The sequence below is a fragment of the Melospiza melodia genome, unplaced genomic scaffold (genome assembly GCF_035770615.1).
Source record: "Melospiza melodia melodia isolate bMelMel2 unplaced genomic scaffold, bMelMel2.pri scaffold_18, whole genome shotgun sequence".
In the NCBI taxonomy this organism is placed as follows: Eukaryota; Metazoa; Chordata; class Aves; order Passeriformes; family Passerellidae; genus Melospiza; species Melospiza melodia.
In genome coordinates, this window is record NW_026948525.1 from 4,187,674 (window position 1) to 4,214,205 (window position 26,532).

The window sequence follows — 26,532 nt, forward strand, 5'->3', positions numbered from 1 at the left end:
GGGAATTTGCAGATGAGTCCCCATCTGGGGAAATTCTGCCAGATGTGGGCATGACCCAGCGTGGCGGGGAACCAAAGGCTCCCCCTTTGCTGGGGCAGATGCAACTCATTCTTTAGTGGCTGCCCAGATGCTTTTGGCAGGGCTGGGAGGATGGGCTGGGATGGGTACGAAATGGGAGTGGGCTCCTGGCCCTGCCAACAGCCCCCAGCACCCACCGTGCCCCGGGCTGGGGCTGGGGCAGCCAGCCTGACACAAACGAACCCCCATGGTGGGAGCAGAGGTGGGGCTCCAGAACCTGAGCACAGCTGCTTTACTGTGCAGGCAAGGAAGGGCTTGGGCTGCTCCACTGCCCTTGTTTGCTTTGGGGTCACCATGATTTTGGGGGACAGTGCAGGGGAGAAGACAGAAAGTGTGGGCTTCCCTCACCCATGGCTGGGTTTTTCCTTGGCATGCAGGGGTTGGGCCTTCATCAAGGCCCTGACAGAGATAAGAGTTTTTACCATTTTTCTTGTTTTCCCTTTTTGCATCTAATCTCTTTTCAAGAATGTGTTGTTTGTTTTTCCAGAGGAAGTGTTCTAGGTGGTCCAGTGTGGATGGGGAAGTGCTTGGGAGCAGCTGTGGCGTGGATGGGCCGTGCCCTTGGAGAAGGCTGAGGCCATGGTTTGGGAGCAGCTTTTCTTGCAGCTGTGGCTGGCGTGAGGTGGGTCCCTGTGTGCTTGGCAGGGTGGGATCAGAGCTTTTGGGAGCTGGCAGCGAGCACAGGAGCATCCTGCTCTGGGCAGCTGCTGAGGGCTGGATGTGCCGTGGCTGGCTGCAGGCTGGGCACATGTCCTGCCCTCCTGCTCTGTGCCAAAGGCAGCAGGGATGGGCAGCTCTGGGCACAGCTCTGGGCACAGCCAGCATGGCCTTGGCACCGCAGGCCTTGGCACAAGGGCACAGGAGCCCTCAGCTGACGGGCACTTTCTGCTTTCTCTCCTTGCAGCCGGGCTCTGTGGGTGCTGAGGCTGCTCTGGGCTCTGCCAGGGCTCTGCTGGGCTCAGCCCTGGGCCCAGCTGGGCTGGCTCTGCCCTCACATTGCTCTGACAGCTCTGCATCAGACGAGCCCATTGCGAGCACAGCGCCTGAGCTTTCTGCTTTGGCAGGTGAGTGAGACCCTGCTGCAGGCCCAGAGATTGCAGCTGGGGACACATATCCAATTGTCAAGGACCCAAACTCTCCACAGTCCCGGCTGAATGCCTGGATCTGTACAGGGTGTTTTGTCTGTCCCATTCTTCCTTCTTTATTGGCTGGAATTGTGCAATTGCACTTCCTTCCTCCTCTAGAAGTGCCACGAGTGGGCCAAAGCTGGTGAGTGGGCCGTGCTCCTGAGGCAGTGCAGTCTGGAGCTGGTGGATGGAGAATTGCCCTTCTGCACTGCCAAACCAGAGCAAAAGCTGTCAGTGGGACTTTGTGACTCTAAGAAATCCGTGACAGTTTGAAAGGGAATGTGCAGCTCATTCCCAGGCTGAGAAGGAAGGTCATCTTGTAAAGGATTTGGGCTTTGACAGAGTTTCCATTCCCAGTCCTGCTTGGAGCTGGAATGGCACAAAGCAATTTCCTCTTGCTTCGACCACAATTTAAAATAACACTATTGGAAACAATCCCCAGAAACTTTTTATAATGATTGCTGAGGTCAGTAAGATGGATCCATGCCATCAGCACATCTACAAAATAAATAACTGAGTACTGTTTCAAAAGATCAGTTACCTCTTAAATCAAAGTTAGAGAAGATTTTTCACTGCACACTTGGGTTTTGTTTTTATCTTTCACATTTTATAAAGTTTTTTAATACTTTTTCTTTTTTTTTCTTTCAATAGAAAACATGTCTTACAGAAGGAATGTCCTTTGCTCCTGATTCCCGTGTGGAGCAGCTCCCTTCCTGCTGGCTGAGCTGCTCAGGCAGAGCCCGGCAGCTCCTGGCCCTGCAGGGCTGAGGCTTTTCCCCGTTGCTGGGCACAGACTGATGGAGCAGCACTGCTGAACACGGGCACACAGAGGGACCAGCAGCAGCTGCCTTTGGCCACCTGAGGCTCCAAGGCCCAAATTCTGAGCAGCCAGGGATGGAAGAGACTGGCAGGATCTGATCCCTGACTCTGGGCAGACAGGACTGCACAAATGACCCCACAGCAGCAGCAGCAGCAGCAGCAGCAGCAGCAGCAGATGGAGCTGACTTTGAGCACAGCCCCTGCCCCTCTTGCCTCCCGTGTGCAGCGGTGTCACAGCAGCCTGAGGCACCTGGGAGCCCCCAGTGCCAGCAGGGACTGGAGATGGCAGCCCTGGGCTCCTGGAGGCTGTGCAAGGAACGGAGCTGGGCACTCCCTGTGCATGGGGAGCTTCCAGATGGAAAAGGCTGCTGTGCCCAGGCAGCTCACAGAAAGGAGGCTCTGGAGCACTGGATCTGTGCCAGTGCCACAGTCCTGGGCAGCAGCCAGGGAGCCCTGGGGGAACAGAGGGCACAGCAAGAGGGACAGAACCAGGCAAGGGCAGAGACTGGAGAAAGCCAGGCCTGGGAACAGGAGCAGCTGCTCCATTGCACTCTTGGAGAAAGCTCTTGGCTGGTTCAAAGCGCTGAAAGGCGTGAAGGGCAGAGAGGAGGCCACAGCAAACAATGCTCCTGTTTGCACAGCCTCCCCTCTCCGGTTCCCAGAAGGAATTGCATGGACTGTGTTCTTCTCTCCGAGTCATCTCGTTCAGCATGAGCAGCTCAGCACCAGGAGCTGAAGGAGCTGAAGCCTCAGGCCACGGGAGCTGGGCAAGAGGGAACTTTTGGAGCAAAGGAATGCTGCTAAAATAGCCCCAGCTGAATGCAGTGGATAGAATCATGGAATCACAGAATCCTTTCTGTTGGAAAAGCCCTCTGAGCTCAGCCAGTGCAGCCGGGCACCCAGCAGTGCCAAGCCCAGCACTAAACCATGTCCCTGAAGTGCCAAGGCCTGGACACCAGCCCTGAGTGAGGCCTGGACAGCAGGCCCTGAGCCAAAGGTGGCCTCTGGATGAACCTTCCAAGCAAAGGTTATCTTTGTATCTGCTCCCTGATGAAATATACATGGTCATTAACACTGTGATAGATGTAGCCACTCATTAGTGAAACATGTATTGACCTTTGTGTATTTAGAAGCCAGACAAGGCCATGAAATCTGACATCTGGCCTTGTTTGGGGCTGCATGGTCAAAGTCACCTCCCTCGGTTCCTCCTTGAGCCCTGGCCAGGCTTTGGGAGGGACCCAAGAGGAGGATGAAAGCAGATGTTGCCACACTAGCAGTGCTGTCAGTTGGTTCATTCAGCACTGTCAGAGCTGGGCCCTCTCCCAGTGGGGTTGGAGCCTCACCTGGGGCTGGAGGCACCTGCAGGAATTCCCAGTGCCCAGGAGTGGCTCTGCAGCGCTTGGCTGTGAAAGCTTCCCCAGCTGCTGTGTGGGTCTGGGGGATGGTAAAGGCTGAGGGTAAATGCTGCTGGATCTTTCTTAATCACTGCAGGCAATCTTTGGTGGGGATGGTTGGGTGCATTGCTGAGCTGCTCCTTTTGTGATTCTTTGCTGCTCTGAACTGCAGGAAATGACACTGATTCCTTCAGTTGGAGTCTGTGGCTTTGGTGCTGACTTTGCCCACTGGTAAAACAAAACTGGCACAGTCTGGCCAGATCCCAACAAAATGTCACTTGTTCAATGTCAATGTGAGGAATCAGTGCCATCAGAAATTCCCAGTTGGGAAGCCCTTCCCTGGAGTTCCCTGGCTCTGGAGTGGGCTGAGTTTGGAGCCCCGTGGGAGCAGTGGGGCAGTCGGGTAAAAGAAGCTGCACTCCTGGATGTCTTCAAATGCATTCAAAAATTGCACATGGAAAAGGAAACAACCTTGTGGGTTTGGGCAGACAAAGATGAATTTGTTGTGAGTACATAGGAAACAGCACTTTCAGAAGAAACAATTATGGTTGGAATGCTCCCACATGGAGCAAGAGAAGAAGGTTTTAATCTTGAGCTGATATGCATTTGTGCAAATGAAATATCTATATACATAATAATTATATATGTATTTATAGTATAATAATACCTAAATATGTCTCTTTATATAAATTTATTTATGTCGGTATCTATATTTCTATATCTCTATCTATCTATAAAACTATATAATAATGTGAAATAGTGCTGACAGTAGTAATTTGGTATCTTTGGCTGCTCAGGGATGTAACGCTAAATACCCTACAGAACAGGACTGGCCAGGACCCTAATGTCAGTGGTCAACCTTTTTGAGACTGTATACAATGAAAAAGAGAGAAAGGGAGAAAATTGGCTATTTTTGCAGGGGTTGCTGATACTGTGATGCAGAGTGCTTTGTCTGCTTCTGTGAAAAATACAGTGATTTTGCCTGCAGGGTTTTTCATGTACCAGATTATGCACAAGCTGCAGGATTGGTTGCACGGGTGAAGGGGTTGTTAAAAGAGCAGTTGAAAAAATGAGGAGATGGGAACCTTTGTCCATGGAGAACCCATCTCCCAGATGTGCTCCATGCCCTTCACAATGGCCCACGGGGGAAATGGAAACCCCCTGGCTGTGCACAGCTGCCCCCAATTTGCAAATCCAACCATGGGCAGTGAGACTTGGGCTGCCTGGGAAATTGTTCTGGCTGTGATGGCCCCTGGCAGGGCCAGCCCAGAGGCTGCAGGGCTGGGCCTTCATGCATTGGAATTAATGAGGAGAAATTCAAAGCAAGTGAGAGCTATCAATACTGAAACAGGAATTCAGATTCCTCCAGGACACTTTGCTTTGGTAACTGCTCCCTTGGAGCTTGGCCTTGCAAAGTGTTCCTGTCATGGCAGGAGGAATTGATGCAGAATATCAAGGAGAAATTGCAGTAATTCTGTAAACAATAGTGACCAGGATTGGATTAGTCAACCCTGTGACAGGGTAGTACAATTATTGATACTGCATTTTTAGGAATGATTGTGAAAAAAGGAGATCCACCTCCAATCACCACTGTTTGTGCAAATAAAGGGCTTGGGTGCAGCAGTCCTAATAATGGAGCCAGAGTGTGGGTCCAGAGGCCAAAAGGCCCTCCCAAGGCAGCTGAAGGAGCAGCTCCTAGGAAAGACAACTCCTTGAGTCCTGAACCCTGGGCAGGAACAAAGGGAATGTGTCCCTGCAGCCAGGAATTCTGTGTGAGAACAAGTAGATCTGCCAGGATATTGTTTTACACATCCTGCCAGACCAGATCTCCCTGTTTGCCCCACGGCCCTCTGTGGAAAATGCTCTGATCCACGGGGTTCCATGTGAAGGCTGCTGTGACACTGAGGGACTTGCACAGGAATTCCATCCAGGAGCCTGGGTGTCTCTCAGGCACTGGGACCCGGCCCCTTCCAGCCAGAGGGGAAAGGGCCCCCCAAGCCTTGTCAGCCACAGACAGCGTGGTAAAGCTGAACAGCAAAGGGCCTGGGGGCATTATTCTGGAATTAAAAAGGTGCCAGCTCCATGGACAACAGAATTCTTGTTCCTAACTCGAATGAGATTGAGAAAAAAAAATGAAGAACGGTGTCACTAAAGTACTCCTGATGTCTGTAAGGTGTACCTTGATAGTCAGCCAGAATCTTTGTCTGCCACAAACACCTCTGGTGTTTCATCAAGGGATTGGTCATCAAAATGTAATGATGAGTTATGATGGATTGCTGAGCTTCCTTTGTAATTCTTTGCTAATGATGATGTGCTTTGCTGAGCTTATCCTTTTGTAAATCTTGGCAGCTCTGCATGATATAAATGACACAATTCCTTCAGTTGGTGTCTGTGTCTTTGGTAGTGACCCCGGGCCCTGGTGAAACAGGGCCCCTTCTTGCCCAAGTGTTCCCTGGGAAGGCAAAAGCTCTCCCTCCAAAATTCCCCCCTTCCTCTTTGTTCCCCCCTTCACACCCTGAGCATGATGTGCTCTGGTCTGGGGTATGCCCGGGGTCAGTTGGGGTCCCCTGTCCTGGCTGTGTCCCCTGCCCAGCTCCCCCGCCGCCCCAGCCCCTCCCCAGCGTGGCTGGACGAGGGGCAGGACAGGCCTTGGCTGTGCTGCAGCTCAGCAAGAACGAAACCATCTCTGCGTGCTCAGCCCTGTGCTCAGCACCCGGCCCAGCAGTGTCTCAGTGCCAGGGGCTGTGCCCTCAGTCCCTGACAGGGGTTTCCATGGAAACTGCCAGGCCAGGTGACCCAGGTGTCCCCCCAGTGCCGGTTGCCATGGAAACAGTGCCCAGCCCTGCCCCTTTCTGTCTGGCTGACCTGGCCTTTGGCCCTGGCAGTGCCGTTGGCTGCTGGTTCCTGGTGCCAGAGCGGCCAGCGCGGCACAGGGCAGGTGGCCATGGCACAGTCCCCAGCAAGGGATCCCCTCTGGCTCTGGGCACTGACACCAGCCCTGAGCACAGGGCCCAGGGCAGCTTTCCATGGCCACCAACCATCACAAGGGGGCCAGGCATTGGTTGCCATGGCACCAAACCAAGGAATGCATCCCACGGCACCTGGTGGCACCAACGAGTGTCACTGCAATTGTACCTGGAACAGCCCTGGCACTGCTTTGTCCTGAGGGTTGCCATGGCAGCTGAGGGCAGCAGCAGCTGGTGCTCTGCAAGGGCCCTGGGGCAGATGGGAAGGAGCAGCAGAGCAGGGGCTCATCCATCCCCAGTGCGCTGCACAGCCCAGGCCAGTGTCCCAGAGCATCCCCATGGAGCTGCCAACATCATCCTCCCTCTGCAGCCCTGGCCTCTCCCCCAGTTCACACAGGTGACCCAGCCTTGCAGGCACAGACACGGCAGCACTGGCTCAGCAGCCCCTGTTTGCATTGCACACAGCAGGCAGGAGCACCCCCATGCTGTTGGTGTGGGGACGTGAACCTGAGGGAGCACAAATGCCATCAGCCCCTGGGGCCAGCAAGGGCTGGGGGATGGCAGGGAAACCACTCAGCTTTGTCCTGGCCTCTGCAGTCAGCCAGAAAGTTTGTTCCCATCAGCTGGGAGTTTCCTGTCCCACTGCAGGCGCTGTTGCTCAGAGCCAGGGCTGCCTGGCAGCCACCCCCAAACTGCCCTGAGCATTTCCTTGGCTTCACCTTTGCTTTCTTTCCTCTTCCTGATACAAACGTCTTCCCATTGCCCACCCCTGTTCCCTCCCCTGCAAACAGCCCATCCCTATTTGCCCTTTCCTCTCTGGCCTCACTCCCCATTGCAGTTCCTGACTTGGCCCCATGGGTGGTGTTATTATATTTCTAGAGTCCCATACTGTTTCTAAAGTCCCATATTTCTCAAGTCCCATACCTCCTCTCCTCAGTGTTTTCGTATAGCTAAAGACCTACACAGCAGAGACTCCCCCTTCTGCATGTTTGTCCTTCTTAGTCAGGGCACCCACAAGGCTCTCCCTGACTGGCCAACCCACCCCCTTTTATCCCAGTTAACTTCACTAGCCACAGCTGCAGCCCAATGAATCACAGCTGCAACCCATCAAGAACAACTGGGGCTTACCTGGGCAAGGCCTATATACATATATTGAAGTACAACACAGATATTTTACTAGGACTCAAAAGCCACCTATACTATATATGGGAACGTCCCTTGGGCAGTAGGATCATCCTACAAGTTCTGCAGGAATTGTCTGCAGGCTCCTGCAGTGCCTTGTGCTGCTCCCTTGCCAGAGGCACCCCAGGCCAGGGGGGCACATCTGGGCTGCTGTGTCTGGCTCTGGAGCTCCCTGTTCTGGGCAGTGAGGAGGAGCTGCAGAGGCTCTGCAGGACTGACAGGATGGGCTTTGGGGATGGCAGGAGAAGCTGAGGGACCTGGGCTGCTGGAGCTTCTGAAGAGGAGGCCCAGGGCTCCTCCTGCAACTGCTCCAAGGGTGGTTTCAGAGAATCCCAGAATCAGCAAGGGTGGAACAGGCCATGGGGATCATCAAGTCCACCCTGTGCCCTGACACCGCCTTGTCTCCCCTGAGCCTCCTCCAGGATAAACAACCTCAGCTCCTTCAGCCACTCCTCACAGCTCTTGTGCTCCAGACCCCTCCCCAGCCTTGTTGTCCTTCTCTGGACACACTCCAGCCCCTCCATGTCCTTCCTAAATTGGGGGCCCAGCACTGCAAACAGCACTTGAGGTGCTGCCCAAGCAGTCCTGAGCACAGGGGAAGAATCCCTGCCCTGCTCCTGCTGGCCACACCATTCCTGATCCAGGCCAGGAGCCATTGGCCTACTTGGCCACCTGGGCACACTGCTGGTTCATGTCCAGCCTGCTGTTCATCAGTCCCTGCAGGTCCCTTTCTGCCTGGCTGCTGTCCGGCCACTCTGTCCCCAGCCTGTAGTGCTTCAGGGGTTGTTGTGGCCAACATGCAGGTCCCTGCACTTGGACTTGTTCAACCTCACCTTGTTGGGTTTGGGCCCTGGATCCAGCCTGTCCAGGTCCCTCTACAGAGCCCTCCTTCCCTCCAGCACATCCACACTCACACCCAGCTTGGTGTCATCTGCAAATTTGCTGATGCTGGACTCAGTCCCCTCATGCAGATCATCAGTGCAGACATTGAAATCCACGCTGGCTGGCTCTGACCCCTCGGCCATCCTGTGGGTGCCCTGGGAAGGCACTCAGGGTGATCTGTTCCATAACCTTGCTGGGCACCCAGGTCAGGCTGACCGGCCTGGAGTTCCCCAGCTCCTCCTTCCAGCCCTTCTTGGGGATGGGCTCACATTGGCACCTCCAGTCCTCTGGGACCTCCCTGCTGAGCCAGCACTGATGGTAAATGATGGAGAGCAGCTTGGGGAGTTCATCCACAGCTCCCTCATCCCCCTAGGATGGATCCCATCTGCTCCCAGAGACACCTGTGAGCATCTGAGTGGCTCAGCAGGTCACCAACTGCTTCCTCCCGGATTACAAGGGCTGTTCTGCTCCCTGTGCCCATCTACCAGCTCAGGAGAACACTTGTTCTTAGGACAGCCTGTCCTAATATTGAAAATTGAGAGAAACAAGATGTTAAGTAGCTCTGCCTTCTCCTTATCTTTAGTTACTATATTCCTCACTGCATCCAATAAAGAGTAGAGGTTCTCCTAATCCCATGTTTTGCTATTAATTTAATTGTGGAAACATTGTCTATTTTTTTTTCAGAGAAGTGGTCAAGTTAAACTCTAATTGAGCTTTCACCTCTTAAGTTTTTTTTTCTGCACGACTTTACAACATCCTTAAACATTTCCTAAGCTGCTTGACCTTCTGTCCAAAGTTGATGCACCTCTTGTTACCCTTGAGTTCCCACAAAATCTCCACGCCCAGCCAGGCCAGTCATTTTCCTCACTAGCTCATCTTTTGCCACACTGGGAGAGCCTGCTCCTTCCACCTTATGATTACTTTCTTGAAATGTGTCCATCCTTCCTGGACCCCTTTGTTTTTAAGGGATGTTTTCCTTAAAAAAAAATCAGTGCCTGATTCATTACTCCCCAAATCTGCATCCCAAATAGGCCAAAGTCTGCCCTTCCTAATTCCAGTGTAGAAGTTTTGTTGCTGCCCCTCCTTCTTTCACAGAACATTGAAAACTTGATTACTTCATGGTCACTGTGCCCCAGGCAGCCTCCGAGCCCCACATCTGCCACCCGTCCTTCTCTGTTTGTGAACAGCAGCAGACAGAGCTTTCCTTGGCAGTGGGAGTGTTACCAAAAATTCAGTAAAATAGAAAACTCCTTAACACCAATGCAGCATTAAAAAGCAGCATTATTTATTCAGGGGCATGCATGGGGGACAGCTCCTCCCAAAGCCCTGCAGGCTGAGTAAAGGAAAGTTTCTGCTTATATTCTGTATTTTGTATACATATTCATTAATTTTCCCAGACTAAATATACATCTGATCTGATATATAATATTTATATATGAAATATAATATTTATATTATATTATATTATATTATATTATATTATATTATATTATATTATATTATATTATATTATATTATATTATATTATATTATATTTATGATCTGATAATCATTTTCCCCAAATCATTAATGTATTTCCTCTCCCCTGTTCTCCTGGAGGTCTCTCTGGTGGTCCCTGGTGGTCGTAGACCCCAATGTTCCAGTGGGTTCCTGGCTGAGCTGCAGGACACTGAGGCTGGTGAACTTCCAGTTCCCCTTCTCACACAATGGGTATTGTGTGGTTTCCACAGGCCTGGGGTTGTGGAGAACAAGCTCCAGGTGTGAGCTCAGCTGGTGGAGACAATTTATCATCTGGTAACATGAGGTCACAGAGTGGGCTGTGACATAACAGGGCAGACTGTGACAACCCAGAAGGGCTGTGTGACATTAGAGAATGGTCTGTGACATCACAGAGAAGGTTGTGACATCACAGGGCAGAGGTCTGACATCACAGTGCATACAATGACATCACAGACTCTGGTATGACATCAGAGAGCAGCTCTGTGACATCAGAGGGCGTCTGTGACATCACAGAGCAGGCTGTGACATCACAGAGGCGCTCTGTGACATCCCAGAGAAGGCTGTGATCTCAGAGGGGGGCTGTGTGACATCCCAGGGGGGGCTGTATGAGATCACTGGGTTGGTCACTCTGCCCCAGCTCCCCCTCACAGTTTCTCCCAACAACTCCAATGCTGTTCATGCCCAGCAGGGTCCCTGTCCCCCGGGATCCCCCCGGCCCACCTGGAGCCACAGCCTCCACCAAAGGATGTTCCACAGGATCCACCCAGAGCCTGACATGGGGACAAGGGACCAGGGCTGTGTGACCAGGACATCAAGGACGGGGATTATCCAGATCACTGTGGCCTGGGTTGGGTCCCCAGGGCAGGAAAGATGTCTGGCAGCTGGAGCAGGGTCTGGGAAGGGCCTCCAAGGTGGGGCTGGAGCCCTTGGGCTGTGAGCAGAGGCTGAGGGAGCTGGGCTGGTCCAGCCTGGAGCAGGGAAGGCTGAGGGGCTCCTCATCCCAGCCTGGCAGTGCCAGCCAGGAGGGGATGCAGAACACACAGCCAGGCTCTTCACAGGGGGCTGGTGGGAGAGAAAATCTGATGGGTGGAAGGGGAAAGAGGGGAGATCACCCAGGGCATGAGGAGATGAAATGAGTCAGGCTGCTTTCAGAATTTCCTCAACACCAAAAGCAGCCTGACTCCCTTCTCCATCCACCACTGACAGCTTTGCAAATCAGGAATTGTTGGAGCCATTTTCCCCACACTCCAGAAGGAGCATCCTGATACAAGAACTTAATTGTGTTTATACCTATCACAAAACGCCGTTTGTCTGAAATTAATTTTAGTATGGAAATCACTTGTGGATATTGAACATCAGACACTGCTGGGACATTGCACATAGCTCAGGGAAGAGCATGATTGTTATTAAATTGTGTCCTGTTCAGCTGTGGTCTGTTGGCCATGAACAGAAACTTTGTGTGCCTCTGAGTCTCACCAGTTCCTGACCCCCAAAGGACACAAACTTGATGAGTTGTGGTTCCCACTCCAATGGTGGCATTTGCACCTCCCTCCATATTCAGAGCAGAGCTCCCTTGTCCCAGAAAGTCCCTGGCAATGCAGGGATGAAGGAAACAGGACAGGCTGTGGGGATCGGGGCAGGGCACAGCCAGGGATTTGGAGCCTGGTTGTGAGCCCAGGGCAGGGCTTGTCCGCTGGCCTTGGTGAACTTCATCCACCTGTCCTGGGCCCATGGATGGCTCCAGCCTGTCCATATCCCTCTACAGAGCTTCCTGCCTTCCAGCACAGCCACACCCCCACCCAGCTTGGGCTCACCTGGGAACTGACTGAGGGTGCCCTCGATGGCCTCATCCAGATCAGCAATAAAGAGATTTCACTGACCTGGCCCCAATCCTGAGCCATGGGGACACCCCTGGATGTGACTCCATTCCTCAGCTGCTCTGAGTGCCAGGAGTTGGGTGAGGGAAATGGCGGGGTGGGGGTGGGAACAAAGTGTGATTGATTGTCAGCCACGAAGGGTCTTGATTTTCATATCTGTTCAGACTGCATTTGAAGGGGTTAGGGGTCAATATCAACTGGACATTGCTGATACCAATCTATAAACAAGAAAAGAAAACTGGACAAAACCAGTTCTCTCTGCTTAGTTTTCAATATACCATATTCACTTTAAATACACGTCTGAAATCTGACTAATTAACCACAGAACAATTGAAAACTTAAAATTTTCCCACGGGGTTTTCTTGTTTAAATGTTTTAAACAAATGTTTAATAGCCTTTTTCACTGAATTCCTCAACTGAGTAGCTCAAGAAAGAAGAGGCCTCTGGAGGAGTAAAATTCATCAGCAACCTCCAAGTGGCTGAGGATCCATCCCCATCAGAGCAGCAATGAACAGAAATGGGCACAGCTTTGTGGCTGCCCCAGTTTGGCGTGGGCCCTGGGCCTGGAGCAGGAGCAGCTCTTGAGGGCGCCCTCACAAGGCCGGGCTCACAAGGCCCCCCTCACAAGGCCAGGGCTCTTGTGCTGCCCTGGGCAGATGGGATGGCAGCAGGGGCTGCAGAGCTCTCAGCACCTCAGCCCGAGGGGAGCAGGGCAGCCAGGGAGCCTCCTTTGGCCTTGGCCAAGCACCTTCCCCCATGGCTGGGGCTGAGTCCTGTGGCAGCTGCAGCTGCTGCTGTGCCCTTGCCAGGGGCTGAGGCTGTGGGGCAGTGCCCAGAGCAGCCTGGCCAGAGCAGAGCTGTGGGGCCAGAGCCAGCTGGGCTGGGCTGGGGAGAGGCCCTTGGTGCTGTCCAGAGCTCAGGGCAGCTGGCAGAGCTTGCAGGGAGCTGGGCTGGGCTCAGAGAGCCTGGCCCAGAAACCATCAGTGTCCATCTCAGCCTGGGTGAGCGTGCAGGGGCAGGACTCAGGCCAGGCCTTGTGGGGCAGGGCCAGTGCCTGTTGCAAGGCATTGCAAACAAGCAAGTGGCCCAGAGAGGAGGCTGCTCTGTGCCCTTGGTGGCACGGACAGAGCAGGGAGGGGGCCCAGGACATTTGTCAGCACCAGCCTCTGTTCCCATGCATTGGCAGTCCTGGCTGCTGAGCCCAGCTTTGGCCTGGGCTGAGTTTGGCTGTGACCCAGCTCCATCCTCCTGTTGGGCTCAGGGCCTGTTCCTGGCCATGGCTGGCCCTGGCTGCCTCTCTGCTGGCCCAGAGGCCGGCAGAGCCCGGGGCAGGGCTGTCTGTGCAGCCCCACAGGTGCCATGAGCTCTGCAGGAGCTGGCAGAGGCTGCCCAGCAGGGAGGCCATGGGGCACAGAGCCCCAAGGCTGCTGTGGGCACCATGGCACAGGGGCCGTTCCCATCCACAATGCTCCTGGCCTGGGCTGGGCCTGCACAGGGGCTGGGCCACCATGGCTGGGCCAGCACAGGGCCACAAAGGAGCCACGCAGCCGCTGCCGGGGCTGACAGCAAGGCCAGGCACACACAAGCAATTGCTGAGCATGGCCTGCACTGGCCAGGCCTGACTGTGCCAAAGGCAGAGCTCAGCTGCCCTTGGGGGCTGCAGGAACAGTCCAGAGCCCAAAGAGCCTCCATGGCTGTGCTGGAGACCAAGGCTGCCGGAGGGAAATGCAGGGCTGCTGCGGGATAGGCAGGGCATTGAATTCCAGCACACACCTCAGCTCTCTGATGATCCTGTCACCATGCTGGGACCTGTTTCAGACTGAAGCAGAGCAGATGTTGATGGGACAGGAGCCCTGCAGGGCTGTCAGGGACCTGCAGCTTGCAAGGTGCTCTGTTCTCCCTCAAGTGCTCTCTGAGTGATCCAATCCCAGCTGGGCACCTCAGGGCATAAGTGGCACTGGCTCTTCATGGGCACATAACTTATGTCAACCTGAATAAGGGCACAGCTTTTATTACCTGTTAGTTTCATAATATACAAGCAAATCTTTATTATCTGGGTCATTTAAGTACTGTTAAGAAATGGCACAGTTTTCCCATCAGGAACAGGAATTTCCTGGAGGTGTACAGATGGCAGGAGGAAAAATACTGATCTTGTCTTCTTCTGGTGTGACCAATATTTTGTTTATTACTTCCTCTCCATTTTCCTTCAGGTGTTTTCAGCTCTTCTGTTGAAATGGCCATGTCTAAGGACATCTCTTCTATTACAGCAGGTGGTTCTATGTACTTCTACTGCTCTCTGATTTCCTCCTCTAGATGCTCTCTGGTCATTCAAGTGCCTCTCAACTGACTGGCTTCATGCTTTGAGCTGGAAGAAATTCCTCAATATTTCTGAAGTTCAAATAAATATATAATAAATATCCTTTTAATTGTGTTTTTATCTATCACAGAACTACCTTATGACTTTGTCTAAAACTGTTCATGTACAGAAATCCCTGGGGGACGGGGCACATTTCCGATGCTGCTGACACATCACAGAGAGCTGAGGGAAGAGCTGTGATGGTTATTAAGCTGTTCAAATGTTCAAATTGTTTTTTTTGGCAAGAAACCTTTCTGTGCCTCTGAGTGTCACCAGTCCCTGAGCCCAAAGGACACAAACCTGATGGGTTGTGGTTCCCACTGCAGGGGCTGCACTTGGACCTTGGCTCTGCACAGGAGAGCTCTTCATCCCCTTTCTCTCTTTTCCTCCCTCTGGGCATGGAGGGAGCTCCTGACTTCAGTGTGTGACTCATGTGTGCAACGAGCAAATCTGGGCAGAATCGGGGCAGGGAGGGTTTGCACGGGAGGATCTGTTGGGATCTGTGCTGGGCACAGAAGGTGTTTTCCATTGCTCTGAGGCTGCCTGCTGTGGAAAGTGGATTTAATATCCAGCAGAGAAACGACTTTTGCCTTTGATGGAGTTGTGCCTTGCCTTGGCTTTGTTGGCTGACAATAAATGAACATCCCTCTGTTTCTTGGGCAGCTCCTTCTCCAAGGAAAGCAGGTGGGAGTTGGAGCCAAGGAGCTGAAAGCTGCAGGTGCAGCCTTGGCTGGAGGGAGCTCAGATTTGCACAAGGCTGCTCTGAGTGCCAGGGCTTGGATGGGGGAAATGGTGGGGTGGGGGTAGGGACAGGGTCTGATTGATTGTCAGCCATGGAGGGTCTTGATTTCCATATCTATTCCAATTGTATGAAGAGGTACTTGGATTCAGTGTCAATTGGAGACTGTAAAGATCGATTTATGAACAGGAAAAAATCCTATACAGGATGTAAAAAATATTTTCTCACTGTATTTTTAAATATAATGCATTCACTGTGAATACACTACTGAAATCTGTCAAATTAACCGCAAAAGATTTGAACACTTAAATCGAATTTTCCCCTGAGGCTTGGCTTGTTAAGGTGTTCTGAATGCTAATGAGCCCTGGGACACTGAATTCCTGCACTGAGGAGCTGAAGGCTGAACAAGCCTCTGCAGCAGGAAAATTCAGCAGCAGCCTCCAAGGTGCTGAGGATGTCAGCAGCCCCCACTGAGGCCATCCATATCCAGAGACCGTGAGGGAATGGGCAGACAAGGAGAGCGTCCCTGGGGCTGGGGCAGCACAACTCAGAGGCACCAGGAGCTCCAGCTGGGAAATGGAGTGTGGAATGTGGCTGGGAAAGCCCTGCCTGGGCTGTGCCAAGCAGGACAGACAAGCCCTGACTCCCATGCCCCAAACAATTCTCTCAAGGAGAAATTTAAAAATTATTACAATTCTTTGCGTACTCTGAGTTGGACTCACTGGAGAAATACCAACAAAAGATTCTTAGGAGCTCAAAACAACAAAACAGCTTTTACTGGAAAATTTAGAATATCAGAGAAACCTTGGGAAAAGGTTTAATATGACATTCAATCAACACAAAACACTTCTCAAAGCTTTAACTTGGCCCCTTCACCTTCACAAACTCTTAGCTTGATCAATTTTAAGTTACTCAAAATTGGCAAGAAGAGGAATTTCAAAGAAGGAAAAGAAAACCCAGAAAGTTTGAAAGTAATACAAGAAAATACAGAGGAGCACACACGTAGCTACCAACTCCTGGATTCCAGCAGTGTTCAGATGGAAATTCCAAGAGGAGGTAGGGTCAAGATGTGTGCTTGCCTTGTGGTCAGCCTCAAATACCCCTTGGTCTTCCTGAGACCTTCCCCCAGGTGGGCCTTGGGCTCATTTGGTCCCTCAGGAGCTGGGCTGGGGCTGCAGAGGTGGCTGTGGAGCATTGCCTGTGCTGTGCCAGGGACTGGCAGCCACTGCTGGGCTGGGACAGAGGTGCAGGTTTGCTCAGCACCAGAGACACCTTTACCTTGCTTGTCACCATCTGTCATCCCTGCCACTTGTGTTCTGCTGTACCTGGAATGTGGGGACACTTTCCCAGGCCTGTCCCTCAGATGTATCTATTTAAAGTATGAGAAACTTCAGTTTCACTCCCTTTTGAGTCCCTGAGAAATTTTTTGGCACAGTCTGTGGGACTCAGTCTGATGCAAAGGGCACCAAATCCCCAGAGGGTCATTAAAGTCCCTGTGCTGTGTCTGTGCTGCTGAGCTGGGCCAGGCTCCTGGCCCAGAGGCAGCTCCTGGCAAGGGCAGCGCTGCAGAGAGACAGCTCTGGCCAGGAGCAGCTCCTGTGCACAGCCCAGTAGGGGCACTGCCAGGGCCCCTCAGGGACACCAGCAGGGCACAGACAGAGCTCCCAGGGGCTCAGCACTGGCAGGGGCTGTGGGATGGCCCTGAGGGGGCTGTGTCACAGCAGCACCTCTGTGGCTGTGTCACAGAGCCACAGAGCAGCTGGGATGTCAGCAAGGGGCTGTGTGACAGCACAGAGTGCTGGGTGAGGTCACAGATTGGGCTATGACATCACAGAGTTTGTTGTGTGAGGACATTGAGCAGCTATGGCATCATAGAGTGGACTGTTTGACACCACAGAGCGGGCTGTGAGACCATGGCATGGTTGTATGACATCATAGAGCTGGCTGTGAGGTCAGAGTGTGTGCTGTGATATTACAGAGTGGCAGTATCACTTCACAGACAGGGTTTGTGACATCACTGAGGGAATTGTGACAGCACAGAGCTGCCTGTGATGTCATAGAGTAGGGTATGAGGCCATAGAGCAAATTCTGCCATCACCGAGCGTTGAACTGGGGCATCAGAGAGTGGGTTGTGACATCACTGGGTGACTGAGAAACGTCATAGAGCAGTAGGTGACATCACAGTACAGACTGTGAAATCATAGGGTGACTCTGTGATATCACAGGGCCTGTGTGAGGTCCTTGGGGAGGTTACTCTGTCCCGGCCCCCCTCACCGCTCCCCCCAGAGCAGTCCAACCCTGCTCGTGCACAGCAGGGTCCCCTGTCCCCCCGGGTTCGCCCTGCCCCCGGCCCCGCAGCCTCCCCCACAGGATGTTCCACCAGATCGACCCCAGAGCCTGACACGGGGATTGGAGGCTGGGGCCCTGGGGGTGGCACAGGGGGACAGGGACCCCCCGGCAGTGTCCCCGTTTCCCCCATGGCCAGAGCCTGGGCCAAGGCTCCTTCACTCTGATACAAAAAAGGGCTTCAGAGCCCTGAAAAGTCCCTGGCAAGGGATCAGCAAAAACCAGGTTTAATATTAAGGGACAGCAGCACAAAGTTCCTTGGCAAGAGTCACTCTGCTCCTGACTGGACTTCTAGGACACCAAGGAAACAAAGCAATAACAAAACCAAACCAAATCCTGGCAATCAAACCAGAAATGAACAGAGAACTGTCCCTGTGGTGTGTGACACAAGGGCAGTGAGGGCAAGGATAAAAGGAATACCTCCTAAAAACTTAAGAGAGCTCAAACTTAACAGGACTTAACCTTGACTGATGCCGTAAACTTCACAATTGTGCAGAAGAACAGCACTTAACAGTATTTAACCTAACTTCTAACCTATGACTTTGACATTTAACAGAGGAATAACATTTAAAAGTATTCAACTCTGCTTATAACTTATATTAAACAACTTAACAAAAGAACAACACTTCACAGCAATTACCTTAGCTTAGATTTTTGACTTAACCTTACTTACAGGCATGACTGACTCAGCTATCCAAATCCCTCAGAGAGCAGCATTTCTGCCACATTTCCCCAGCACAGGCACTCCTGTGTGCACACAGACAGAAGGAGTCAGTGCAAGACACCTGTGAGCAATTCCCCTGAGGGCAGGAAATGCTCACTGGATTTGACTAAATCCAGTGCCAAAAGTGGATCCTTTGGCATCTCCCCAGCAGACAAAGGGTTGAGCCTGGAGGAGTGGGGGGATCGGCCCAGGCTCCGTTGTTATTCAGGATCCCCGAGTGCAGCAAACGGGAGAGTTCCCAGCTGGGAGAGGTCCCAGTCAGAGTCACTGGCCCAGGAGAGCTCCAAGGACTCCTTTTGGAGCGCTATTTGCCAGGCCCCAAGAGAGGGGCTGCAGTCCCAGCAATGGCTCATCCTGGTCACACTTGGCATCAATAGCTTTCTTTGGCAGTGTGAGAACAGGGATGTTGTGCCACTGAGGGAACAAAAACAGCTGGTTGGGCAGCAGCAGTGCCTGGAGCAGACAGTGTTTGTGATGAGCTGCAGAGGAGCTGAGCCCAGGGGCTGTTGGCCAAGGCCCAAGGAGCATTTCTCAGCTGGCAGGGTGGTCTGAGAAGGGGAGGGGGGAATGCAGCAGCACAGGACCATGGAACCAAGGGACCATTGTGACACTATGGGGCCTCATGGAATCATGGAGAGCACTGTGATATTGCTGGGCCTCATGAAACCAAGGGGACTGTACTGACACTGTGTGGCTCCATGGAGTGTAGAGATCATTGTGACACTGTGAGGCCTCATCAAACCAAGGGTCCATTGTGACACCACGGGGCCTCATGGAACTGTGGAGAACATTATGACGCTTTGAGGTGTCATGGAACCAAGGGGCCATTGTGACACTGTGGGGCCCCTTGAGACACAGGGGCCAATATGGCCCTGTGGGGCCTTGTAAGACCAAGGCACCATTGTGACACTGTGGGGCCATGCAGCACCAAGGGACCTTTGTGACACTGTAGGGACTCATGGATTCATAGAGAGCCCTGTGACATTGCGGGGCCTCATGGGACCAAGGGGCCCGTTGTGATACTTTGGAGTGTCATGGAACTAAGGGATCATTGTGACACTGTGACACCCCATGGATTCAAAGGTCAATTGTAACATTGTAAGGCTTCATAGAATCATGGAGAGACCATTAAGATACTTCACAGCCTCATGGAACTAAGGAGACCATTGTGACACTGTGAGGCCTCATGGAACCAGTGAGAACATATTGGCCCTAGAGGTCCCCACAGAAACAGGAGGCACATTGTGATCCTGTGGGCCCTTTTGAAACAAAGAGGCCTTTGTGACACTGCAGGGCTGCATGGAACCAAAGGTCCATTGTGACACAGAGGGGTCTCCTGTCGTCAATGGTCCATTGTGACACTGAGGAGCCACAAGAGTCCACCGTGACACTGCAAAACCCCACGGTCCAAAGGTCCATTGTGACATTGCAGGGTTCATGGAATAGAGGAGTCACGTGATATTGTCGGGCCTGGGGAACCACAGAGACCACTGTGACACTGCAAGGCCTCATGGAACCAAGGCACCCTTGTGATAATTCAGGGCCCCATAAAACCAAGGGAACACAAAACATGTCTGGCTGGCTTGGCCTCCTGGAGGCCACCTGACTGGTCCAGCTGACCTTGGCATGTTGAGGGTTTTTTCTCATCTGCTGCTGAAAGTCTGGGGCCCCATGCTTTCCTATGGAACTCTCCTTCTCCTCCAGGCACCTATGGCCAGAATTGGGATTTCACTGCCCACATTCCTTCTATCCAGGGATTGTTCCCATAGGAATATTGCCAGGACAAGACTGGCTGGCAATGGTTTCAGATGACTCACCTCCCAGCTGTTCCCAAAACATTGGGGAAGGCTCCATTCCTCCTTCCTATGGGAAAGAACTGTCCTGCCTCTCCAGGTGCCCATGACCGAGACTGGGGTTCCACCTCCAAAGTTTCCTAAATCCTAAGACTGCTCCCAGACAAAATCTGCCATTACTGACAAGTCTGGCTGGACTTGGCCTAGTGAGGCTCTCCAAACACTGGGAGTCTCTGCTTTCCCTCCTGTGCAAAAGAACTGTCCTTCTCATCTAGGTGCCCATGGCCAGAATTTGTGTTCCACCTCCAACATTCCCTATTGTGACAGACTGGAGGAGATTGTTGGCTCGAAACATTTCATGTGTGGGGGGAAGGAAGGGGGCAGGTCCAGCTTTGTCCTGCCCTGGAACCCCAGCACTGCCCTGCCCTGGAACCCCAATCTCCCCAGAGCCTCTATCACAGCCCAGCAGTGGCTGCCAGTCCCTGGCACAGCACAGGCAATGCTCCACAGCCACCTCTGCAGCCCCAGCCCAGCTCCTGAGGGACCAAATGAGCCCAAGACCCACCTGGGGGAAGGGCCCAGGGAGACCAAGGGGTATTGAAGGCTGACCACAAGGCAAGCACACATCTTGACCCTACCTCCTCTTGGAATTTCCATCTGAACACTGATGGAATCCAGGAGTTGGTAGCTGTGTGTGTGCTCCTCTGTATCTTTTTTGCCTTGCTCTCTTTCTGTGTCATCTTCTTCTGTTTCTGTGCTCCAGCAAATTTTGATTAACATTAAATTGAACAGGCTTTGAGTTTGTGAAGTTGAATGGGCCAAGTCAATGCTTTCAGAAGTGTTTTTTGTTGATTGAATGTCTGTTACAGTTTGACATGAGAAGAATTTTAAAAAGTAATACAAAACTTTTTGTGTAACTGAAAATCTGTTAAACCACTGAGATACTGAACACGCCTCTGTGAAACACATATGTTAAAGATTAAAAAACCCAGGAACCTCCTCTTTCTTTTCTAGTCAACAAAGAAGAAGTGGGCCCTCGCCCTGGCCCCCATCTCAACCAAACCAAACCAAACCAAACCAAACCAAACCAAACCAAACCAAACCAAACCAAACCAAACCAAACCAAACCAAGCAACCCTGCCATGGGCTGAGCCCCTTCCCCCCTCCCCAGAGCACCCCCCTCCATTGACCCTATTCTAACCAAACCAAACCCCAACAACTCTTAAACAGGAAAACAAAAGAGGCTACAAAACCAGAGCAAAGCTGGCCACAGCAATTAAAATCTTACCATCAAGTCCCCTCCCCCAACACAATTAAAACTAAAATCTCCTACAACCGACAACCCATACAAAATAACCCTACAACTAATATTAAACACAATAAAAAGCCCCAAACCAGTCATAAAAGCAATCCTAATACAACTCAACCACAACTTCCCCCACAAGTTATCGGTGGGTCAGGTGTAAATCCTTTCAATACTTCAATCCTCCCTCAACTAAAAAAAAGAAAATAAAATTAAAAAAAACATAAAACCATATAAAAGTCAGTAAAAAGTTAAATCCCTCCCCTAAAAAAGAAGAAAAAATACTTTAATCTTAAAACTAAAATCTTCTTGTAACTTATAAAGAAAAACTCTTTTTCTTTATAACACATAAAGCTATAAAAAAATTCAAATTACTCAAAATATTTCAAATTAATCAAAGAAAAACCTGCATGTTAAATAAATAAATGTTAAAATAACTGTAATTTTATAAAAAGTTTAAACAGGGGGGAAAAAAGTAATCCAGTATCCCCAAAAAAAGATCTCCATTGTCAGATATAAAAATAATTTTAAAAGAAAATAATAAAAAATTTTACCTTTAAAAAACTCATCTTTAAAACAATACCCTTTTAAGTTGACATGACCCATCAACAAGCTGTAAAAAAGCTTGTAGCAATAAAAACAACATCACAATAACAAAGATCCCCAGACAACTGTTATCCATGACAAAACTAAGAACAAAAAAAAACCTATTTTTTCCTCTTGTAAAAAAATCTCCATAACCTTAAAAAGAAAAACTTCTCCCCACAGTAAACTAAAAAAGTCGATTCTAGAAATAGTGAACTGACTAGAAATTTCTGGTTTACTTTCTTTACATTTTCAGTAAAATGAAAAAGATGAAAAGAAAAAAAAAGTATTCTAAAAAATTTATTTTAATTCTTACTACCTTTTATTTAATTTTACTTTTAATACATTTTTATTTATACCCTTTTAAAATTTTAAGCCTATTATACCTTTCTTGTAATCCTATTTCACAACAAGATAAATACATAAATAATTAACCAGCACTAAAACCCAACATACTCATCAGTACATTAATTAAGAAATCTCAAAATTAGAAAGATCTATAATTAACAAACAAAAAGCACTACAGTGTCATAAAAAACATTTTGCCAAAGTTTCTCTGATTTTCCAAAGTTGCCAGTAAAGGCTGTTTTGTTGTTTTGAGTTCCTGAGAATCTCCAGTTCGTATATCTCTAGGGAGTCCAACTCACAGTACACAAGCAATTGTAATTCCTTTTAAATGTCTCCTTGAGAGAATTGTTTGGCGTTTAGGGGTCAGGGCTTGTCTGTCCTGCTTGGCACAGCCCAGGCAGGACTTTCCCAGCCACATTCCACACTCCATTTCCCAGCTGGAGCCCCTGGTGCCTCTGAGTTGTGCTGCCCCAGCCCCAGGGACGCTCTCCTTGTCTGCCCATTCCCCCACGGTCTCTGGGCAGGGATGGCCTCAGTGGGGGCTGCTGACATCCTCAGCACCTTGGAGGCTGCTGCTGAATTTTCCTGCTGCAGAGGCTTGTTCAGCCTTCAGCTTTTCAGTGCAGGAATTCAGTGTCCCAGGGCTCATTAGCATTCAGAACATCTTAACAAGCCAAACCTCTGGGAATGATTTGATTTTAATTTCAAAATCTTAATTAGACAGATTTCAGAGGCCTGTTCAATGTGAATACACTATATTTAAAAAGACAGCAAGAAAATTTTTTTTTAGGTCCTGTAATTTTTTTATTGTTAATTCATTGATATGTGCAATCTCCAATTGACACTGAATCCAAGTACCTCCTCATGCAGTTTGAATAGATATGAAAATCAAGACCCTTCATGGCTGACAGTCAATCAGACTCTGTCCCTACCCCCACCCCACCATTCCCCCATCCAAGCCCTGGCACTCAGAGCAGCCTTGTGCAAATCTGAGCTCCCTCCAGCCCAGGCTGCACCTGCAGCTTTCAGCTCCTTGGCTCCAACTCCACCTGCTTTCCTTGGAGCCAAGGAGCTGCCCGAGACACAGAGGGATGTTCATTTATTGTCAGCCAACAAAGCCAAGGGAAGGCACAGCTCCATCAAATGCAAAAGTCATTCTTCTCCCTGGCTCTGCCCTGCCCCTGATCCCCACAGCCTGTCCTGTTTCCTTCACTCTTCCTTTTCCAGGGACTTTCTGGGACAAGGGAGCTCTGTTCTGGATATGGAGGGATGTCCAAGTGCCACCACTGGAGAGGGAACCACAACTCATCAGGTTTGTGTCTTTTGAGGGATCAGGAACTGGTGAGACTCAGAGGCACACAAAGATTCTGTTCATGGCCAACAGACCACAGCTGAACAGGACACAATTTAATAACAATCACCCTCTTTCCTGAGCTATGTACAATGTCCCAGCAGTATCTGATTAGTGCACCATCCACAGGTGACTTCCATACTAAAAAGTAATTTTGGACAAATGGGGCTGTGTGATAGATATAAACACAATTAAGTTCTTGTATCAGGATGCTCGCCCTTGAATGGGGGACAAACAGCTCCAACAATTCCTGATTTGCAAAGCTGTCAGTGGTGGATGGAGAAGGGAGGTCAGGCTGCTTTTGGTGTTGAGGAAATGCTGAAAGCATCCTGACTCAATTCATCTCCTCCTGCCCTGGCTGATCTCCCCTCTCTCCCACCCATCAGCTTTTGTCTCCCACCAGCCCCCTGTGAAGAGCCTGGCTGTGTGTTCTCCTTCCTCTCCTCGCTGGCACTGCCAGGCTGGGATGAGGAGCCCCTCAGCCTTCCCTGCTCCAGGCTGGACCAGCCCAACTCCCTCAGCCTCTGCTGACAGCCCAAGGGCTCCAGCCCCACCTTGGAGGCCCTTCCCAGACCCTGCTCCAGCTGCCAGACATCTTTCCTGCCCTGGGGAACCCAACCCAGGCCACAGTGATCTGGATAATCCACGTCCTTGATGTCCTGGTCACACAGCCCTGGTCCCTTGTCCCCATGTCAGGCTCTGGGGTGGATCCTGTGGAACATCCTTTGGTGGAGGCTGTGGCTCCAGGTGGGTCGGGGGGATCCTGGGGGACAGGGACCCTGCTGGGCATGAACAGCATTGGACTTGTTGGGAGAAACTGTGAGGGGGGGCTGGGGCGGAGTGACCAACCCAGTGACCTGACACAGCCCTGCTGGGATGTCACACAGCCCCTCTGTGATGTCACAGCCTGCTCTGTGATGTCAGACCTCTGCCCTGTGATGTCACAGCCAACTCTGTGATGTCATAGTCTGCCCTGTGATGTCAGACCTCTGCCCTGTGATGTCACAGTTGGCTCTGTGATGTCACAGAGGCAGTTCATGATGCCATAGCTTTTCCATGACCTCACATAAGCCGCTCTGTGATGTCATAGTGCACTCTGTGACCTCATGTTACCAGATGATAAATTGTCTACACCAGGTGAACTGACACCTGGAGCTTGTTCTCCACAACCCCAGGCCTATGGAAACCACAGAATGCCCATTGTGTGAGAAGGGAACTGGAAGTTCAGCAGCCTCAGTGTCCTGCCAGCTCAGCCAGGCCCACTGGAACATTGGGGCCCACAAGCACCAGGGACCAGCAGAGAGACCCCCAGGACAGAAGAACACATGGGTTAAGGAGAGGGGCAATATGTTAATGATTTTGGGAAATTATTATTATATGTGTGTTTAGTCAGGGAAAATCAATGCATATGTGTGCAAAATACAGAAAATAAATAGAACTTTCCTGTACTCAGCATGCACGGCTTTGGGAGGAGCTATCCCCCTTGCATCCAGCTGAATAAAGAATGCTGCTTCTTTATGCTACATTGGGATTAAGGAATTTTCTGTTTTACCAAAATTTTGGTAACACTCCCACTGCCACGAAAAGCTATGTCTGCTGCTGTTCCCAAACAGAGAAGGGCTGGTGGCAAATGTGGGGCTCGGAGGCTGCCTGGGGCACAGTGACCATGAAATAATCAAGTTTTCCATGTTCGGTGAGAGAAGGAGGGGCAGCAATAAAATTTCTGCACTTTAATTAGGAAGGGCAGACTTTGGCCTTTTTAGGATGCAGATTTGGGGAGTACCAAATCAGGTCCTGATTTTTTGAAGGGAAACAGCCCTTAAAAACAAAGAGGTCCAAGAAGGATGGACACATTTCAAGAAAGTAATCTTAAGGGGGAAAGAGCAGCCTGTCCCAGTGTGGCAAAAGATGAGCTGGTGAGGAAAATGACTGGCCATGTGGGAATCCTTAAAATCAGAGGGGTTTTGGAAAGCTGCAAAAAGCAGGCCACTGAGACAGCAGAATTGTGATTTGAGCTAAGCAGTAGCCATGAGATAGGTCAGCAGGAAAATTATGTAAAAAGTAGAAAACTAAGGACAAATAGAACAATGATCTGTGTATTAACGCTTGTCTAGAACAACTCCCTAAGCTACAGAGAAGTTTATCTAGCAAGATATTAGGAAGTTTGAAGATTAATAATGGAGCTCTGTGCATTGTGTTTTAAGGCTTACATGCAGGCATTGTATTCGAAATAAGCAAGCATTGTTTTAACCAAAGATACATGTGCTTAAAGTGATTGGATAGAACTGCTGTCAATATGCTTTTACTTTGTGTGATTGGTAAAAAAACTTTTAGAATAAGTTGTAACATTAAGTTCTCTGTCTACTGCCTGGGCTGTGGACTGATGGCATCTTCCCATTGCCATAACCATGTAATGAGACTGATGCTGAAAAATAAAACAGCTCAAGGAAAGTTCCTAGCTGCCCCATCCTATTTGTGAATTGTAAATAGCCCTGGCCAGTGATATGGCCTGACTGCCCATGGAACTTTTTTGGGAACTCAGGGGAAAAAGGACCAGCAACTCAGGAAGTCTTTAAGAATGTCCTTACATTATGCAGAAAGAAAAGTTGAGAGATGAAAGCTCAATTAGAGCTTAACCCGGCCACCTCAATAAAAAAAAGGATATTGAATTGTTTTTATAAAAAAATTATAGCAAAAGTAGGGAGGGGAAGAACCTCTACTCTTTTTTGGATGCAGTGGAGAATATAGTAACCAAAGATAAGGAAACGGCTAAGTTACTTAACACAGTGTCTGTCTCAATTTTCCATATTAAGACAGGTTGCCCTCAGGACAAGAGTTCTCCTGAGCTGGTAAATGGGCACAGGGAGCAAAACAGCCCCCTGTAATCCAGGAGGAAGCACCTGGTGACCTGGTGAGCTACTCAGGTGCTCACAGGTGTATGGGATCAGAGGGGATCGATCCCAGGGGGATGAGGGAGCTGGGTGATGAGCTCTCCAAGCTGCTCTCCATCATTCACCATCAGTGCTGGCTCACCAGGGAGGTCCCAGAGGACTGGAGGTCCCAGAGGACTGGAGGTGCCAGTGTGAGCCCATCCCCAAGAAGGGCTGGAAGGAGGAGCTGGGGAACTCCAGGCCGGTCAGCCTGACCTGGGTGCCCAGCAAG